The sequence below is a fragment of the Quercus suber genome, unplaced genomic scaffold (genome assembly GCF_002906115.3).
Source record: "Quercus suber isolate HL8 unplaced genomic scaffold, Cork oak 2.0 scaffold_365, whole genome shotgun sequence".
NCBI classification, from domain to species: domain Eukaryota; kingdom Viridiplantae; phylum Streptophyta; class Magnoliopsida; order Fagales; family Fagaceae; genus Quercus; species Quercus suber.
The window spans coordinates 327028-347783 of record NW_027069817.1 but is presented as its reverse complement, the minus strand read 5'-3'; the positions used below and the strand labels follow the sequence as shown (position 1 = coordinate 347783).

Sequence of the window (20756 nt, the reverse complement as noted above, 5' to 3'; positions counted from 1 at the left end):
TTTGTAGAAAAAGTTTATCGTATTGAGAAACAGTTTTTAAAGCACAAACATTGTACTACTGTGTTTGAGTATGAGATGGATTTAAGTAAGAAAGAAAATCCTAGTCGACAATCTCTTAAATCCCAACTATTTCGGTTGGTCTTGAGCAATTCTTCTGCATCTATAAACCGAGAGCTCGCTTTCGTTGGTTGCTGTCCATAATATATTTTCCACTTAATTACTCACTTGTGGATAAATGCAATGTCACATATGACATATATAGCATTGACCAATTGATCGCCAATACCTGCAACCGTGTCAATTACACAAATGAAAATGAAAAGCAACCATATGGTAGGTAAACATTGATGCTACCTAGAATTGGTTTACAGAATCTTAGGCAAATCTCTTTGGCCCATCCATAATTGACCCCACTTGCAAGATTTTGCTTCCAAGTTACATGCTATTCATCTTACAACAAAATTCTAATTAGAATAAAATACAAAAACCATTCTTGCGGTTTTGTTCATGCCAGGCGCTTCCAAATTTTTCAAAAGATATCAAATCTCTCTAATCACAAATTTNGCGACTTATTCGAGTCTACCCTGTATATCATAGTGTCTCAAATTTCCATCCATATTTTTGTCATTGCTAATTTTGTAATCAAACTTATTGCTAACTTGAATTCAAGCTTTTTTTTTTTTTTTTTTTTTTAATGAAAGTGTTTTAGTTTCTTGAGTTTCTTCTGGTAAAATGCAACAACTTAAGTAAACATTGTTCATTTTCAATTTGACAATGCGAAAGATAACGAATGCTTTAAGAATATTTATTTAAAAATATTTCTAAAAAATTTTTATGAATTTTTTTTTTATAACTTTATATATTTCTCATAAATATGATATCAAAATGTTTTAAAAATGAAACATCTGTTAACCACTTAACCCAACCAATTTCATGGTAAAGAATAACCATGAAGCCAATTAATGCACTAAATGGATGCGACCCAAAGTCAATAATGCATTAATGCTATCATAGCTCTTGAACCTAGGGTTTGGACAGTATGCCCTGCTGAATGAAAGGACATATTTGAGCCATAATTGCCAAGCGGTAGGCCAAATTAGGGTCCCAGATGGTACATGTAAAATTAAAAGTACGTAGGAAATGGTAAAGAACACCTAAAATGCATTGGTTTAGGAATTAATTTTAAAAATATTTTATAAGAAATAGAAATGTAATGAGTACTTTTAGAATACTGGTTAATAATTTATTTAAATAAAGTTTTTATAGGAAATGAAAAAAAAAGTATTTGAAAAATACTAACGAGTGTCCTTAGAACACTGGTTAATAATTCATTTAAAGAAAGTTTTTATGAAAAATGAAAAAAAAAGTAATTAATATTTTGACAGTTTTTTTTCATTTTCCATAAAAGTGGTATCAAAACTTTCCTAAAATGAATTATTAACCAGTGTCCTAATGACATTTGTTAGCATTTCTCTATAAAAAAAATAATAAAGCAATTAATTTTATTGACAAATTTTTATATTTCCCATAAAGATGACCCATTTACCTACTCCAACCAATAACGTTTATTGATATGGGAACATCATAGCATTAAAACCATCACGCTAAAAAGTCAAAAAAAAAAAAAAATTGAAACTAAAAAGTCAAAAAAATTGAGCTTGATAGTGATAAGTTATACCGGCCAATATCAATTTGTTTTATTGCCTCTAAATTTGGTGGAATATATGATAGGCATATTACTTTGCAACTCTTTTTTTCTTCCCACGCATTAATGATTTTTAATGTAAATTTTTCATGAGAATATGTTCACATCAAAAAATCAATTCCCATTAAACAAAACGTTAGATTGATGTAACATCCTTAAGCTTAGCTAGATATAGGTGGCTCCACAAATGCACCGATTTTTTTTTTTTTTTTGGAGAAGAATGCACCGATTAATTAATCAGGAAGACTATTTTTTTTCTTTTTCTTTTTGGCGGTAAAATTAAGCATGGAAGATTAATTAAACAATTTGAACAGTCCAATTACTAATATTCAATATTGCATGCACCGACTCAATTACAGGAAAGTATTATGTACTCCAGAAGTATTATAAATACGTAGTCCCTCCTCTCATATGAATGATAGGTCTCACTAATTAAATTTATGGTGTGACTCACCATTCATGTGAGAGTGCGGAGTACTCATTTATAGTACTCCGGAAGTACCTAATAATTTTCTCTTAATCACTCACTAAAAATTTTGGTGAAGGTTCATTAAATCTCATCATTAATACATGTAAGCCTGCCTTAAAAATGTTGTAGTATTGTTGTCGAGTGAAGTGGGTATTGAACCAACGCACACCCTTGATGCGATGGTTATTCTACAAGTATAAGTGATTATGGGGTGTGGGGGGCAAAGGTCGAGATTTAAGTTTTCAGGAGGAAGTTTCACACACATATACACTTAGATTAGGTTAGAGTAGAATTTCTATCTTGTATAAATAAAATAAAATAAATAAATAAAAGAAAAAAAGAAGTGTGTATTGAATTCTAATTATATTAAGGTCTTTCTACCAGATTAATTAATAGTTGTATATAAGTATACGAAAAGTTTACAGAAATTGGGTTGACTACGTAGAAATTCAATTCGATGCATGTGCTGGTCTGACTTCTGTTTTAGCCCGACACTGGAGCAATCTACAATTTCAAGCTATGGGCCGAAGCATAAGAAAAAAAAAAAATACTAACAAAATATCAATTAAGATAAATACACAAAATCATTATTTCTTAATACATTAAGAAATAATCATTTATCAATAAAGACAAAATAATATTATTTCTTAAGAGTATCAGTTATTGCAAAAAAAAAATTATTTTCACAAACTAAAACTTATTTTTACTACTTTAATATAACATTTGAAATATCTCATACAGTAGTGTTTTTAGTATTTAGTGTTCTAAATACTAAATATTTATCCTTTAGAACACTTGATACTAGTACTCTAATATTGGGCTAACTAGGATTTTTTATTTTTTATTTTAAAGTTTTGTTTTTATTAAGTTTTTTAGTTTGATAGTTGCTACTTGCTAGTTGAGTTAGGCTAATTAAAACGGTGGGAGTCTAAATTTTTTTTGAAAGAGGAAAATGCATCTCTAGAAATATATATAAATATATATATAACCAATAATAACACTTCTTTTTCTGAGAAAGCACTATAATAACACTTGGTAGTTGATACTTCATACTCTAATTAATCGGTGGCGGGGGACTGGGAATAAATCAATCGAAATAACTCAGCTAGCCGTGATCTGGAACACAGCTAGCCATGAGAAACCTCTGACCTCACAATCATTTATTATTGTTCTTTTTTTCTTTTACCGTTGATACCTTCTTTTTTCTTTATCTTTTTTTGTCATGCTAATTAGGTTTTATTTCATCTGAAATTTAACTAGAATCGTTAATTATGAAGTAGAACTGTATCCTTTAAAAATGAAAAGAAAAGTGTAATTAATGTATGTAATAATATGGTGGCCGTGGCGGGATATATATTAGCTCCCGTGCAATCTGATTGTCACATACAATTTAGGAGTGTGCAGAAAATTCATCGACTCGTCAAATCTGACCCGCCGGGTTGGGTTGGTTTTTAAGGCTTGGTAGGTTGGGTTGGGTTACAAAAAAAAAAAAAAAAAATTATAACGGGTCGGGTTGGATTTGGGTCATAACATTACAAACCCACCAAACCCGACTTGACCCACCCATATTTAATAAATATTTAAAATATATTATATATTTAATAATTAAAAAAAATTCAACTGTAGGGCACTTATATATATATATATATAATAAATTTTTCAAAAAACCAGCTGTAGAGCAGTACTTCCTCGGTTCTTCCTACTAATACTAATTTAATATATATATAATATTATATAATTAATAATTTTTTTTAAATAACCAATTCTTCCTATCCTATATAAAAGCCAATTAGTTCACACAAACCCTAATAAATTACTATTGTTGTTTAGTCATTAGTGTTATTTGCTTTTAAGGAGTTTTATTGATACTAATCTTTAGGTATTTTTAATATATTAATATTTATATTTTTTCTACTCAATTTAATAATAAAAATTTGTCAAACCCATGGGTTGGACTTATGTGATAGGTTGGTTTGGGTTGAATTTTTTTTGATCCACCATGGTGGGTTGGGTCAAAAAATCTCCTCAACCCGACCCATGCACACCCCGGTACATACATGTGATGGCAAAAGACTTCCATGCAAATCAAAACTGAATATATATTCAGAGAAAATCTTTAGGAATTAGCAATCTCCGGCCGAAATAGATCATAAAGGTAGGGTCAATATAGAACAGTACAGTACTAGATTGGATTTTTCTGGTTAGAAGAATAACTGAAAGGAATTCTAATTATTAGGTTGAGTGAATGGCATACCACAATCCACAAGACCTCGAACTCCCCTTTCTTATTTTCAACTGGTTTTGGGATTTTTTTTTCACTCTATCTTGATCAATTGATTTTAAAAACTTAAATTTTTTTTCCATCGCACAATCTCAAAGGATAATGTGTGTGTATGTGCGCGCATTATGATAATATAACGGAGTGGAGAGTATATAAAAAATATAATTGTCACCTCTTTTATTCTCGAATAGCATAATCGATCTTTCCACATTTGGTCATTTAATTGGTTCATAGTCTTCCCAACCTTTGTTTTGGTGAAATGATTTTTCTTTAGAAAGCTTGCAATAATTAATACAGATTTTTCAGTTACATCAAGTTTACAGCCTTCAACTTCGTATTTCGGAAGTTACGAGCACGCGAAAGTAGTGCTTCGAACAAATAAAATATTAATCCACTTTTCTTGTTTTCATGAGACGTCTCTCAGCGAATCTTTTGGAAATTTTCCAATCAATCAGTGCTCAAATCGATTCTTGTGTGATGCTATACATCCCAACAACATCTCATTTGTCTAAAGGAAACGATAATTCATAATTGTTCGACCCAAGTTTGATAAAAACTGAACTAATTCTGCACTTTTTTCCAACACTGCTTAGACAAACAAAGGTCAAGTATTAGACCAATTGCTGAGGGTGTTTGGATTGGAAGTATCTCAAAACTCAAAACTCTGAACTCAAAACACGTAACTCAAAAACATAATTCAATTCTCAAAACTCTATCTCACTCAAAACCCAAAACTGAAAAAAATTGTTTGGCTCCAATATCTCAAAACCGTGCCCCACATCTCATTTTCCAATTTTTTCACTTTTTGGTGGAGCCCACAGCCTGCAATAGCTTTTGTCTTTTTCGGTTATAGGTGCTGTTAGTTGAACTTGTTATTGGGCTGGTTGTGACTATACACTGCCACCGGGTCTCACATAGATTAAATAATAACCAAAATGCCATCAAACCCTGTTTTTGAAAACTGAAAATAGCATGAAACCTATTCTTAGTTTTCATTCCCATATCTCAAATTTTTGAGAAACAAGTTTTAGAAACCATGACTAAAAACAACGCCAAACAAAATGCAACTCAGTGGGGCCCAATAAATTTGAATTTTGAGTTATATAACTCAAAACAACCCAATCCAAACACTCTAATTTTCAAGATATCTTATCTAATTCAAACCTGATTTTGCCACATGATCATGCATGAGCAGTTAAATCAAAGTGAATTTCACTCTCTTCAACAAGAGGGACAATTGAATTACCTCTGGTTGAGATGGTCTATTTTTCACCAAATCTAGGTCAACTACTATCAAACCTGGTCAAAGTTTGTCAAAATTATTGCTTTTTGACATTTTCATGAAATTTTGTTTGTATGTAGTGTGAGACTCACCACATGTTTGTGATATATATATATATATATATATATAAATCCATCGCTAGATTACATTATCTTCATATATTTTCCATTCTTACAAAATTTCAAAATGATTAAAGATCAATAGCCACACCATCTAATATTTTTTAATTAGATGTGAATTTTGATAAATCTACCGTTAGATTGCATTATCTTTGTATATTCTCCATGTTTACAAAATTTCAAGATGATCAAAGATCAATAGCTACGTCATTAATCAATTGTTTAAATTCAAGTTTTTGTAGTTTAAAATAATGCATTAAAAATTAGTTTATGGATCAAATGGTAAATTACATCTGATTGGCATGATAATTAACACGCATGTTAAGAACATATAGAACATATAATCCAATGGTTGGATTTTCAAAATATGAATTTTATATCAAGTTATTAGGTGGTGTAATATTACTTAGAGTACCAGGTATACCCAACCCCCCCCCCCACACACACACACACGAGATATTTTTTACATGTAAGACTCATAATTGAAATATAAATGCTATCCACAACATTTTTACAATACGTTCACAACAAATTATAGGTGGTTTACTGTTATTGTCTTATTAGTTATAATTTGAATCTACCACTTAAATGATTTTTTTGCCCTGCCAATAACAACTTGCCACTTAAGATTTGTTGTGAAAGTGTTATGAAAATATTGTGGATATAGCATTTCTCTAATTGAAATCTATTTATACTTATATGAGAAGAGGATGTAATACACATAATAACTTGAAAACTACTACGTTTACAACATTTTTACAACAAATCTTAAGTAGTAGGTTGTTACTAGTTGTAATTTGAATCCACAAATGAAATTACTTTTTTACCCACTGCTCGGGGGCATTTTTCGGTGGCTTGGCCACGTGTTATTCATTGGATTAGCGACCTTACTAGGCTCGAGTTGTGTTTGGGGAGTTGCGTCTGGAACTTAACATTGGGCCACGTGGTCCAATGGCTATCGACATATTTTTAAGCCTACAAAGCTATTAAAGTCAAAGTCTAAGAATCATGATAATGGTCGAATAAGTATATAATATGCATTTGATACAATAGCTTTGATTAGTAGTTGTAATAACAATTGAAATAAAGTAATATTTATTTAGAGGTAAAGTAATCATGTACTCAATGATGTAAATTTAAAAGATATGAAAGCAAAGTCACTTATCTTTGTATGGTTCGCAGCTCCAGCTGTATAACATCAGTGAGTTGATAGCATTCCAGCAGAGTGACTCCAGCGGTGGAGAGACAGTTTGCCATGATAACTTCAATATTGAAGAGGGGAAATGGGTGCAATTTGAGGGAGAGAGAGTACATCCAGCTATGTGTAGAGGTTGGTTAAGCTTGCCCCTCTTATCATGCATTTAAATGAGTTTAAGTTTTGATTAATAATTGTAATAGTAGTTGAAATAAAGTAATATGTATTTAAATGTAAAGTAATCATGTACTCAATGATGTAAATTTAAAGGTATGGAAGCAGGGTCACTTATCTTTGATGGTTTGCAGCTCCAGCCGTGTAGCACCTGTGAATTGATAGGATTCCAGCAGAATGACTCCAGTAGTTCAGAGGCAGTTTGTCATAATAACTTCAATATTGAAGAGGAAAAATGGGTGCAACTAGAAGAAGAGAGAGTATGTCCAGTAGTGTATAGAGGCTGGTTAAGCTTGCCCCTTTTATCATACACTTAAATGAGTTTCCTCCATTTGACAATGCTCTTTTAATTGTTGTGAAGTTATGAATAGTGTTGCCTTCCATGAGAAGGGCTTTTGTATGGAGTATTTATACCTTCTAAGAGAAGGGGTTTGTGTAAGATAGATTTGTGCCTTCCATGAGAAGGGCTTTGATATGAGATCTTGGTGCCTTCTAGGGGAAGGGCTTTAATATTAGAAGTTTATGCCTTCCATGAGAATGACTTTTATAAGAAAGGTAGAAAAGAGTATTGAGATGTGTTTATGGGGCAGCAAAATAGTAGAACTTCAGAGTGAGTGAGTGTGAAAGTGGAGCTTAGAAGAGTTGTGGCATGTTATATGTAATGATGTAGTAAGTGTGTATAGGATTTTGTGAGAGAAATGGAGAAAAAGATGTTTAGAGATATGGGTAGTAAGATAGATGTATTTTCTGAATATGGGCAAGATAGATGTATTTTCTGAATATAGAGAGTGAGAGAATGAGTATAAGAGAGTATTGGTGTTATAGTGTTTTTAGCAAAACTGCTAGGATTTTCTGTTGGAGGATGTATGAGGGCTTATGGAGGGCATTTATGAGCTAAGGGCTAAAGAATTTAGTTTCTAATTTAGAAACTAAAAACTTAGAAGCTCAGAACTTTATTAAGAGCTTAAGAAGATAATTAGAGGGAGAGAGAATAGAGAAGTTTATGAGAAAGTTGTTCTTCTTCCCATTGGTCTCCCCCTTAGGTGTTAATGAAGGATTCTATTTATAGCTGAGTTTAAGGGGGTATTTTAGCAAAGAATATAAGCCAAAATCTATCTCAATTAGTAATGAATTTTCAGAAAATCCATCTTAAGATTTGGCCAAAAATAATATGTTTAGCTTTAAGGTATTCTTGCTATTTTGGGTAAGAGTTGCTAGGGAAAGAGCAGCAGAAAAGGAAAGTATTTTGGTAAGAAAAAGATAGTTTCTTTAGTTGGTTTTGGTTTTAGCGAAATGTGGAAAATCAGAAATGCTAAGGTTGCTGGGTCAGTTGTTACATCTGTTCTAAAAAAACTGTCCTAGCTGTCAGGAAAAGTTGTAACAACTATCATGAGACAGCTGTTGCTTGGGGCAGAAGCAAGTGAGGTCAGATGTCAGGTTGATGGGATTTAAGAATTAAAAGGCTAATGATGTCACTTCCAGCCATGTGTCAAGTGCTGAACATACTGCTGAAAATCTGCTGGAAATGTTTCCTTTTTTGGGTGTTTGTGTTTTTGGTCCAAGGTTCTATTAAAACATGTTTTTAGTAAGTAATAGAATGATTGGTTGAAAGTTAATGAAGTTTCAAAGATTTAGTCAATGTCTTATTGTGTTGTGACTTAATCTTGGTGAGCAAGAAGAGCATTTAATACTCTGCTCTAGCAGTTGGCAGAAGAATATTTGGTCTAATTGTGGTAGATAACGGCTAGATATTTAGAGATATCATGAATATTCTATATATTTGGAGATTAAAGATAGCTAATTAGATTCACATGTTTGAGTTGAATTTTAGCTTAAAGTACTAATGTAGTTTTTGTAGAATAATATAATGAAGTTTTTAAATTTGAATAGGAACAGTCGGAGGTTGAATGAATGGCTATTTTCTCAGCATTTAGATGGCTAGAGATATTGAGTGTTTTTCATATGATGAATGTTAAGTTTTAGAAAAAGAGCAATAGGGAATTTTATCATGTTAATTGCTATATGATAAGAGATGCTTACTATATGTTACTCGTTATACATGAACTTGTCAGAGTTCAGGGAGTTGGAGAAGACACGCCAAGTAACGTGTTTCTTTTATCAACTTTAAACTGCTGGAGTTTTACTAAACATACCTCTTGGCCCTCCAAACTACGACTCCCAAAGTTTCCCTAAAGAGACTTATGAGTTTGGATCATAAACTGAAGATGAGATGACATATCTTGGGTTTTGTTGTCATTTTGTGTAAATATGAGCTTTTGTTGAAGAAGCCACTTGCCATGAGTATAAGAGAGGTAATATGGGCCATGAGTTTTGATTCGTTGCTGAAGCCGGATCTATATGTTGATGTTGATGATGTCATGGGATTATGATATTAATTGATGAAGAGAAATTGTGGACCATGAATCTGCCTCTTGAAGTAAGAATCTTGTGGGCCATGTGAGCCTAATCCATGAGATATAAGCTTATTTTAGGTTTTAAAGAGATTTACCCAAAAAAATCAATAATATGTTGATGTGACGTGGGTCGCCAATGAAGTAGTGCCATTTTGGGCTTTAATTTCTTGTTTTGCTTAAACTATAGTCAAACTACTAAAGAAGAGGTTTGCTTTCCCTAGGGGTGGCAATTCATGTTCACGGGTCAGGTTCGTGTCGTGTCAAATCATGAGTATTCGACTATATGGATTGGCTCGAACCTGACCTGTTTAGTAAACGTGTAAAGAATCCTCAATCCTAACACAACTTGTTTATTAAATAGGTCGACATGACATGTTTTGCCTGTTTAATCAACAAGTCATATAAAAGTCAATACAAATTTCCTGTTTAATAACCTATTTGATTAATAAGTCATACATAACCTAAATAACTTGTTATCAATTCTCATATATCTAAAATTTAAATACAATTACAATCGTAAATATAGTAATGAGCATATAAATACAATCGTAAATTAAGTAATAAAAAATAATAATAATAACAAAAGCAAATAAGCTAAATAGGTTAAACAGATTCACATATTGAACACAAACATGACCCATTTATTAAATGGGTTATTCGTGTCGACCTGAATATGACCTGAACCCGTTTAGTCTCAGCTTATGACCTGTTTATAAACGGGTTAGTCATGTCAGGTTTGCGGGTTGGATTAGATTTTTCCACCCCTAGTCTTTCCTTAGTTAATTTGCTACTCTGAGACCTTTTCATAGTGTTCCAAAATATCCATAATTTTTAGACATTCATTCCTAGTTGCCCTACAAAACAAGAGTCTGTCATCGGTAAATAGAAGGTGAATTAGTCTATGGCCTCTATTATAGAGAGAAAAACCTTGAATGGACCCTTCCTTATCAACTTTAGAAATCATAGCATAGAGGCCCTTAGTGCATAAAATGAAAAGAAAAGGTGATAAGGGATCACCTTGGTGAATTCCTCTAGTTGGGATGATCATGCCATTTGGTACTCCATTTACAAGAACAATGTATGTCATAGTTCTTACATAAACCATCATAAGCTCGATCCATCTTTCAGTGAAACCTAGTTTTCTTACAATCATCTCCAAGAAACTCCATTCCACATTATCATAAGACTTGCTCATATCTAATTTAAGAGCCATAAAGCCCTCATTTCTTAATTTTTGATTTTCCATACTGCGAAGAGTTTCAAAAGCTACATAAATATTATTAGAAATTAATTTGTTTTTGGTGAAATTACTTTGATGTTCCATGATAAGAGTAGGAAGTATTCTTTTTAATCTATTTTCCAAGACTTTAGAAAAAAAATTTATAGAGCACATTACAAAGGCTAATGGGTCAAAATTCTGAAACTAACTCAAAATCTTTGACCTTTGGAATTAGGGTGATAAAGGTGTGATTGAGTGAGGGAGGGAGAGAAGCATAGTTGAGATAATGAAGAACAGATTGAATTAGCTCATCTCCAACAAGCTGCCAGTAGTTCTAATAAAACAGTGGAGGCATTCAATTAGGGCCAGGGGATTTTATTGGAGCCATTTGCTTCAAAGCTTGGCGAACTTCCCACTCCATAAAAGTATTTGGTAGACTTGTGTTCATATCCTCATCAATCACACTTAAATTAAGGCTAGAATCCTCCTTGGCTAGACATGAATTTGCAGATGTAAATAGATCTTGGTAATACTCCACAATAGTATATGCAGTCTCATTAGGTTTGGAGAACCAGGGCCTGTTTCGTAAGTGACACTACAAAGCACGCGGGTTATAGTTGTGTTTGCAAAAATGCGGCTACATGTGGGCTATAGCCGCGTTTTTAGAAAACGCGGCTTAAAGTATTGAATAATAGCCGTTTTTTAAACATGCAGCTATAGAATATGTCTACAACCGCGTTTTTTAGTGTTATACCGCATTTTTTGGTTTGGAACTATTGCCACGTTTTAAACACGTGACTATAGGACCTTTCTATTTTATTTTATTTTATTTTTAATTTGAACTATGGCCACGTTTGAAAAATGTGGCTCTAGCTTGCCTATAGCCGCGCTTAATAGATGCGGCTATAAATTTAGTCTATAGCCATGTTTATAAAATGCGACTTTAGTTTAGGAAGTGGCCGCGTTTCTTAAACATGGCTTTGGCTTTGCCTATAGCCACAGGTTGAAAACACGACGTTAGGCTTTGTATAAATACTGTACTTAAAGCTTGATCAACCCTCTAGCTCCCGTCGCACATCAACCTCCATCTATCACTCTTAAGTCCTCACCCTCCATCTCCGATCTCAAGCCCTATCACTCTTAACCAAAAATGCACCCTAACGTTCAGTCTCTCAATCCACGCCATGGATGAGTGTCGATCAACATGTCCCTTGATCTTCACGCCGGCAAACTCTGATCCACGCTGCTGTTGAGCGAAAGGCCATCCCTTGATCTTTACGTCGGCGAGCTCCGTCTCACTCCCTCTCTCTTCTATCTTGGATTCTCTCTCTTGTCTCTTGCCACTCTCTCTCTTTCTCTCTCTCTCTCTCTCTCTCTCTCTCTCTCTCTCTCTCTCTCTCTCGCGCGCGCGCGCACTCTTGGGTTTGAATTCTCTCACTTTTCGAATCGGCTTTCCCAAGGTTCGTTACTAATCTTCATCAATCAAGCTATTTTGGTTTCTATTTGTGTGTATTTGTGTTTCTTTGATCGATCTACATTTTTGAATCAAAGATCTTTGTATGTATTGTTTTGGGGTTTTTTTTTGGTTGTTTGGTTGGTAGAATCGTTGAGAAATGATGAAGCAATACCCAATCATGGGCGCTGATTACTAGAAGACCGTCGAGAAGGTGAGGAGGAAGCTAAGGGGAATCATTGCTGATAAGCACTGCGCTCCTCTCATGCTCCGCATTGCGTATGATCTCTTTCTCTCTCCCTTTCTCTTTCTTACTCACTCACTCAGTTTCAACGGTGAGGATTTGTTGTTGGTATTAATGGTGTATGATGTGATTGGGGGTGTACAGGTGGCACTCAACCACGGAGCCAACAATGGCCTCGACATCGCTGTCAGGCTTTTGGAGCCCATCAAAGAACAATTCCCCACTCTATCTTATGCTAATTTCTACTAGGTACTCTCCTTTTTTTTTTTTTTTTTTTTTTAATAATGTAAATTTTTAGATTTTTAATTAATCTTAATTGGTTTTTAATTAATTAATTTTTTTTTAATAAAAAATTTAGTTGGCTGGGGTTGTTCCCTTTGAAATCATGGTTTCCCCGTTCACTAATTGATTTCAAGTTATGAAATTCATTGTTCTTTAAACCTTTATTATGAGTGCAAGGTCATGATAAAATTCACCAGTTAGGATTTAACATACAATGATGACCATAGACACTATTTTCAGGTTATGAGAACATTTTCATGGTGTGAAATAGTTGGCAAACAGTTTCCTATATGCCATGTGCACATTGAAGATACTATTATGGAGGTTTGTCACTTTCCTCTCATTCGAATTACAGATTTTTTTTTTTTTTTCAGACTTTATTTTGCTTTTTATGTTATGTAACTTAAATTGTCTATCCAACCTTGGTTTCGAGTTTTAGCACATCTGGATGAAAGTTTGATAGGGACTTGAGTGATGATTTTGAAAGACCTATTAGTTGTGATGAGAAGGATTATATTCGTTGGAAGAATTGTTTGCAATGGGACTTCACAATTAATGGGTTGTTAATAAGACTCTTGTACCTTAAAATTCAGACCTTTCGTTTCGTTTCTGTGGTGTGGCTTTAAATCTCTTTTATGTAACTTCTCTCTTCTAATATTTTCACATTCATTTAGCTTTTTTCTTTTCATTCGATTATTCTGCCTCTTTCTTATTGCAGGTTGATGTTTGATCCATATGCGAGAATTGTATATGACTACATAGGAGGCATGGAAGATCTTAGAAAATCTAAAGTGTGCATGTATTTCTTAACCATTGTGGTTTCTTACATTACTCTAGACTAGTTGGCAATGTACCTTCCCCTCACATAGTCTTCTGTGGGCATAGGTGCAAATTGTGATTCTTGCAAGTACTTCCTTTCAAGAGGATTGTGGTGAGTTGTTTGTGTTGAAGTCAGTCATGCTACTCAAACAGAGCACACAGTGAAAATAGAAGAAGCAGACTCAAACGACTAATTAAATGACTAGTTTCATATTAGAAATGATGTCGTTTAATTAGGTCTATTTTATGTTTTAATGAAACGGATCGTTTTGGATGATGTATCTAGTTTTGAGTCTTCCAGTGAGTCTTCCAGTGCTCTGTTTCCTCATTGAGCTACAGAGTTAGTTACTTCAGTGCACAGGGAAGAGAGAAGCTCCAACCGTCCAACCACCATAACTGCTTCTAGCTGTCATCCCTTAATTCACGGCGCATGATGTGGAGTGGGTTATATTCAGTTATATTAGTTTTGGACTGACCTTGATGTAATTATACTATATAAACAGCTTTGATGGTTGTATGGATTTCAAGTTAAAGAAATATAATTTTTACTCTTTGAACTCTCTCCAGAAATCTCTCTCTCTTTTCCATGCTTTCTCTTTCTCATTGTTTTGTTCTTAGTTTTCCGCCATTGTTGTACACTCTATTGTTGTACACTCTAGCAAGCTCAAAATCTTTCATGGTATCAGAGCCAAGATCTATGGCTTCTATAAATCCAACTGACACAGCACAATCTGTGCACACTACACCAACTCCGGTTCATACTACCTCCATTCCTTCCACATCAACAAATGTAACCACAACTCCATCACCATTGCTGTTACTGTCCAGCATGTCAAATCTAATGTCAATCAAACTTGACTACACCAACTACATCCCATGGAAGCATCAATTAATTACTATACTAGAGGCATATTCCTTAATTGAACATATTGATGGTACTGCTTCAAGGCCATTACCTTTTGTTCTTGATGCTACAAGAAATGCAACATCAGTTGCTAATTCTGATTTTCAAGCATGGAGAATCAGAGACAAGGCACTCCTTTCTCTGATCAATTCAACCCTTACTCCACAAGTCTTTTCACTCGTGGTTGGTATCACTAGCTCAAGGGAAGTATGGAATACTTTGGAGCAAAGATTCACTTCCATTTCAAGAGCTAATATCTTGAACCTTAAGCTTGAACTTCAAGGGATCAAGAAGGGCAATGAATCTGTGAATTCATTTTTACAGAAGATCAAAGTTTCTCGTGACAAACTTCTTGCTGTAGGAGTGCCAGTGGACAATGAAGAACTGATATGCATTGTACTTAGAGGACTTCCTAGAGAATTTGCACATTTCTGTTCTGCAATTCGTACTAGGAGTGATCCAATCACTTATGAGCAACTTGCAATTATGTTGCAAAGTGAGGAACAAGCTATGGCTAATCACTCGGATTCAATTTCTAGCTCTCTTGCTATGTTTGCCTCTCATGGTAAACCAGGGAATAATGCAGCACATCAGTCACAGAATCATGGTTTAGGAAGGGGGAGAGGAAGAAACAATAACTTTAGAGGAAGAGGTGGAGGTAGGTTCAGTCATGGTGGAAATCAACAATTTTCACATGGTTCTCAGAGTTCTCACAATTTCTCTCAGAACTCCCACAATTTCTCTCCTCAAGATTTTCATCCTCAGAGTCTTCAGAATTTTCCCTCTTAGAATACTTCACATGGTTTCAAACATGAACGGTCATCTTGTCAAATTTGTGGCAAATCTGGTCACTCAGCATTAGATTGCTACCACAGGATGAATTTTGCTTACCAAGGCAAGCATCCTCCCACAAAACTTGCTGCTATGGCTAGTGCATCCAATGCTGCCATCACTAGCAACCAAGATCCATGGCTGGCTGACTCTGGCACCTCAGATCATCTCACAGCAAATTTAAACAACCTCTCCATTCAATCTCAGTACAAGGGACCTGAGCAAGTTACTGTTGGAAATGGTCAAGCTTTGCCCATCAACCACATAGGTAATACTACCCCACATACCAAATATCACAAATTTGCTCTTAAAAATGTTCTTCATGTACCAAGAATTGCCATGAATTTACTGTCAGTCCACAAATTCTGTCTACATAATAACTACTCTTGTTACTTTGATGCAAATTCCATCAAAATCCAGGATATTCCTACGGGGAGACTCCTTTACAAGGGCTTGAGTGAGAATGGAGTTTATCCAATCTACTCCAAGAATTTCATCAAGCCACCATCTCATTTCAAGTCTGTTTCTTCTCCATGTCAGAGTCATCCTTCTTCAATTCATGTTCCTAATCTTCCTTCAGTTCCTTCAAGCTTTCATGTTAATAGTCCAAATAAGTGGTTAATGTGGCACCACAGGTTAGGACATCCAAGTGATAAAGTACTGAATATTGCTTTATCTTCCATTGATAATGTTTGTATCTCAAGTAATAATAAGCCTTTTTCTCATTGTAAGCACTGCTTGAGTGGTAAAATGCATCAATTTTCTTTTCCTCTTTCAGATTCTCATGCTTCTAAACCTCTTGAATTGGTGCATTCTGATGTTTGGGGTCCAGCCCTTGTCAAATCTTCTAATGATTTTCAATATTATGTTCTTTTTGTTGATGCTTATTCCAAATTCACCTGGTTATATCTTCTTAAACACAAGTCAGATGTTCTTGAAGTTTTTAAATTCTTTAAAGCATCTGTAGAAAATCAACTTGATTCTAAGCTCAAAATCTTAAGATCAGATAATGGTGGGGAATATACTTCTAATGCTTTTAAGCATTTCTGTGCCTCTAATGGCATTATTCATCAATTTTCTTGTCCCCATACTTCACAACAAAATGGAGTGGCTGAGAGAAAGCATAGACACATAGTGGAATGTGCTCTTACTTTCTCATTCTCAGCTGTCTCCAAGTTTCTGGTCCTATGCTGTTTCCATAGCTGTGCATCTCATCAACAGACTTCCCACTCCAACTCTTAACAATTCTACTCCTTGGGAAGTCTTGTTCAAATCTAAACCTGACCTTACACATCTTAGGACATTTGGTTGCATCTGTTTTCCCTTGCTAAAATCTTACAATGCTCACAAACTCTTACCACATACTTCTCCTTGTCTTTTTCTTGGTTATCCTTCTAATTCAAAAGGATATATCTGTCAAAACCCTCTCACCTCACGGGTCTACATTTCAAGACATGTTCATTTTAATGAAAATGAGTTTCTTTCTTCTCTTCCTTTATCCACTGGTTCATCACATGAGTCTAGCTTACATTCCACCTCAACACCTTTCCCTCTACCCTTTCTACATACACAGTCATTCAATCCTATCTCATCTGACCCAAATATTGCTCAACACCCCCTTCCACACACTTTCCCTGATACATCTACATCTGCACAGTCTTCTGCTACATCCTCATCTGCATTACCTCCTGGTGCACCTGCATCAGCACTGCCTTCTGTTGCATCTGCATCTGCACAGCCCTTTGCTCCATTTACATCTATATCCCCTTATCCCCATGCCTCTCCTTCCCAAATATTGTCACATCAGCCTACTTCCAATACCTCCCCTTCCCCTATACCCTCACCCCACTTTAGCCCTCCTACTATTTCCACTGTACCTATTCAGGTTCCTAGTACTGTGAATGATCATCCCATGATCACAAGATCAAAGGCTGGCATTTTCAAGCCAAAGGCACTTGCTGTCATGATTGATTCAGTACAGTGTGCACCATCCAAGAAGGTCAAATCTTCTTCCAAGCCAGATTACTCTATCACTGAACCTCCCTCTTATAGAATAGCAGCTCAATATCCCCAATGGTGTTCTGCCATGGCTGCTGAGTTTGATGCTCTTCAAAGACAAGGCACTTGGGTTCTGGTTCCACCTTCTCCTTCCCAGAATGTGGTAGGATGTAAGTGGGTGTTCAAACTTAAGAGAAACAGTGATGGCTCTATTAATAGGTATAAAGCCAGACTTGTTGCCAAGGGGTTTCATCAGCAGTTTGGAATTGACTTTGAGGAAACTTTTAGTCCTGTTATAAAGCCTCCCACTGTGAGGATTATCCTTTCTCTTGCTGTTCAATTTAATTGGCCACTGAGACAACTTGATGTGAGCAATGCTTTTCTGCATGGTTTTCATGGTTCAACCACCAGGGTATGTTGATTCAGCTCATCCTCATCATGTATGCAAGCTCCTTAAGTCTCTTTATGGCCTTAAACAAGCCCCTCGTGCTTGGTTTGAGAGGTTCTCCACTGAATTATTGCATCTGGGATTTCAAGCTTCACTCTCAGACTCCTCTTTATTTTCAGTTTGAATGTTTCTTATGTATGATTTACTTTGTAACATGGGCCCTTCTGATTTAGATTTTGAATGCATTGAAGAGGTTTTTTTTGCGCGGGGGGGGGGGGGGGGGGGGGGGGGTTATGGGGCATGTGTGTGTGTGGAGGGATTGTACTCTCACAATGGAAGTAATGTCTAACTCCACATCTTTGCAGCTCGCATTCTGCGTGCAATAAGAGTCGTTGCCCGTTTATGATTTTGTTTTTCAAGGGAGATAGCTCATTTTGTTAGAAATTTATCTTTCTCAGTAATAAGACTTGATAAGGTAGTTAAAGAGCTCTTACTTTCCCTTACTTTCCCCTCACATAGTCTTCTGTGGGCATAGGTGCAAACTGTGATTCCTGCAAGTACTTCCCTTCAAGAGGATTATGGTGAGTTGTTTGAATGTTTCTTATGTATGATTTACCGTGTAACATGGGCCCTTCTAATTTAGATTTTGGATGCGTTGGGAAGAGGTTTTTTTTTTTGGGGGGGGGGGGTGTGGGGCGGGTGTGTGTGTGTGGAGGGATTGTACTTGCACCATGGAAGTAATGTCCAACTCCACATCTTTGCAGCTCGCATTCCACGTGCAATAAGAGTCGTTGCCCGTTTAGGATTTCGTTTTTCAAGGGAGACAGCTCATTTTGTTAAAAAATTATCTTGCTCAGTAATAAGACTTGATAAGGTAGTTAAAGAGCTCTTACTTTCTCCTTTACCATCTCCTTATGATTACTGTACATGAAACTGCCCTTAGCATTTCATAATGTTTAGGCTAGGCTATTGATGGAAATGAACTACATGCTTGCATATGGATCTGCTAAAGCTTCTTTGAGGTTATTATGGAAATTCGGACTCTTAGAAATACTTCTACCCATTTAGGTATGGTTTGATTATTAAATTTCTTTGTTATTTGTCAGTCAGAGTCTTACAAGTTTAATATAGCTTCATGTTGCACGCAGCTTACTTTGTTCGCCATGGTTTCCGAAGGCGTGACAAGAGATCTAACATGCTTTTGGTAACTTCCAATGTGTGTCCTTTTGATTATATGCTTTATGCTTCTTACCAATATAAAATAAACTTTTTTGTAGGAAAAATACTTGGAAGACATGGTTGTTAGAAGCTAAACGCATTCTCTCACTTTTTGTAGACTAAATTCTCTTGCTTTTGCATACTTACAAATATTTTAAACTAATAACCCAACAAAGACATCCCCCAAGTTTCCATTCCAAGTGATGACATCCTCTTCATGGCAATATCATTACTTCATCCTTAGATGTCAATATTGACAAGCAAGTGTCACAACAGGGCCATAATTACATCTTTGTTAAGATGTGTGAGGCTGTCTTACTCATATTTATTGTAGTTTTCAGGCCTTCGTAATTGGTGATAGTATGTATAATAGTTTTCTTATAACATTTTCAATTGTGCATGCTCTGAAGATTCCCATTATCATATGCATAAATTAGAAGGATTTGAAGCATATCTTCTAAGTTTTGACATTTTGAGGTTGCCTTTTCTGTTGCACCAGTTGCATAATATCTCTTGATTGGGTATAATTTCAAGAGCCTGGAAGCTGAATAGCAAGTGACTGATCGCATTTACTGTTACTTCATCTGCAGCGTCCGTTTTCTAATATGGATAAACTTCTGGCACCTGACCGCCCATGCCACAACAGCTTATTGCAGATGATTTGCCTTTCAAGGAGTGTTCTAGAGAACTTACAATACTAAGGTTTTAGCCCTTTAGATTCACTAAAGCATTACATTTGTTCAACCAATGAAAATGACTTTGGTTTTATGTGGATAATGAGTTTAGAAAGCATGCCTTCACAAAAATGTTGTCATCATCTCTGTTAATACTTATGGAGTAATAATAAGATACCATATATATGACAATAATAAGTCATATCTGTGAAACAACATTTATGTATTCAATTTTTTACATTAGTTTTCTTTGTTAAATGCAGCCAAGAATCATGTTATTATGTGATCATGTTTTTAGCTTATAATACTTACTAAGTAGCAAGTAAAAGGCTACTGAATAACAAAGGAGCAAGACCAAGCCATCTGGCTTGGGGGAAAAAAAAAAAACAAAACAAAAGGGCTATAGCTGCGTTTTAAATGTCGTTAGAGTATGTCCCCTATAGCTGCTTTTTATAAATGCGGCTAGACTATGTCCTATAGCCGCGTTTCTAAAAACACGGCCATTAGTCCTGGCCTATAGCCGCATTTGTAAAATCACAATTATAGACCCCTCAGATCTGTAGTTACGAGTTTTAGGCCACGGCTGAAAACGCGGTTAAAAAAAAACGCGGCTATAGGACCTTTTTTTTTTTTTTTTTTGGTAGTGTGATTCTAAATAACAGTTTTCAGTGTTTAACTGTGGGCCCCCAAAAAAATAACATACTTGGTAAAAGTGTTTTTTTAAGAGAGTTTAAGTCACGATTCTCAATTTAGGATGTTTAAACACTATATTTGGAAAACTTTCCATGTCAATTTTTAGTTTTCAAGTAACATTTTTCAATGGCATTTTTGCAAATATTTAGAAAAATCGTGAGACCCACTTGATTAGACCTAACATCAACTACAACTCTCTCTCCCTCTCTCATGCTGGCCAAGAATCTTCTCGCTCCTCTAATAATTATTAATAAAATAGTTGTAATGTTAAAAAGTTACAATTTTTTTTAAAAAAATACATACACACATAATTATGTTTTTTCACATTTTAAAATATGTTGTTTTAAACATGGTACCAAACACATTTTTTGCATTATGAGTACTTTAAACACAT

General features: G+C 35.0%; 1 pseudogene; it reads left to right on the top strand.

Annotated features, from left to right (window-relative positions):
- The first annotated feature begins 7323 nt into the window (after positions 1–7323).
- Positions 7324–19248, top strand: LOC111988100 (uncharacterized; annotated as a pseudogene).
- Positions 19249–20756: the final 1508 nt, after the last annotated feature.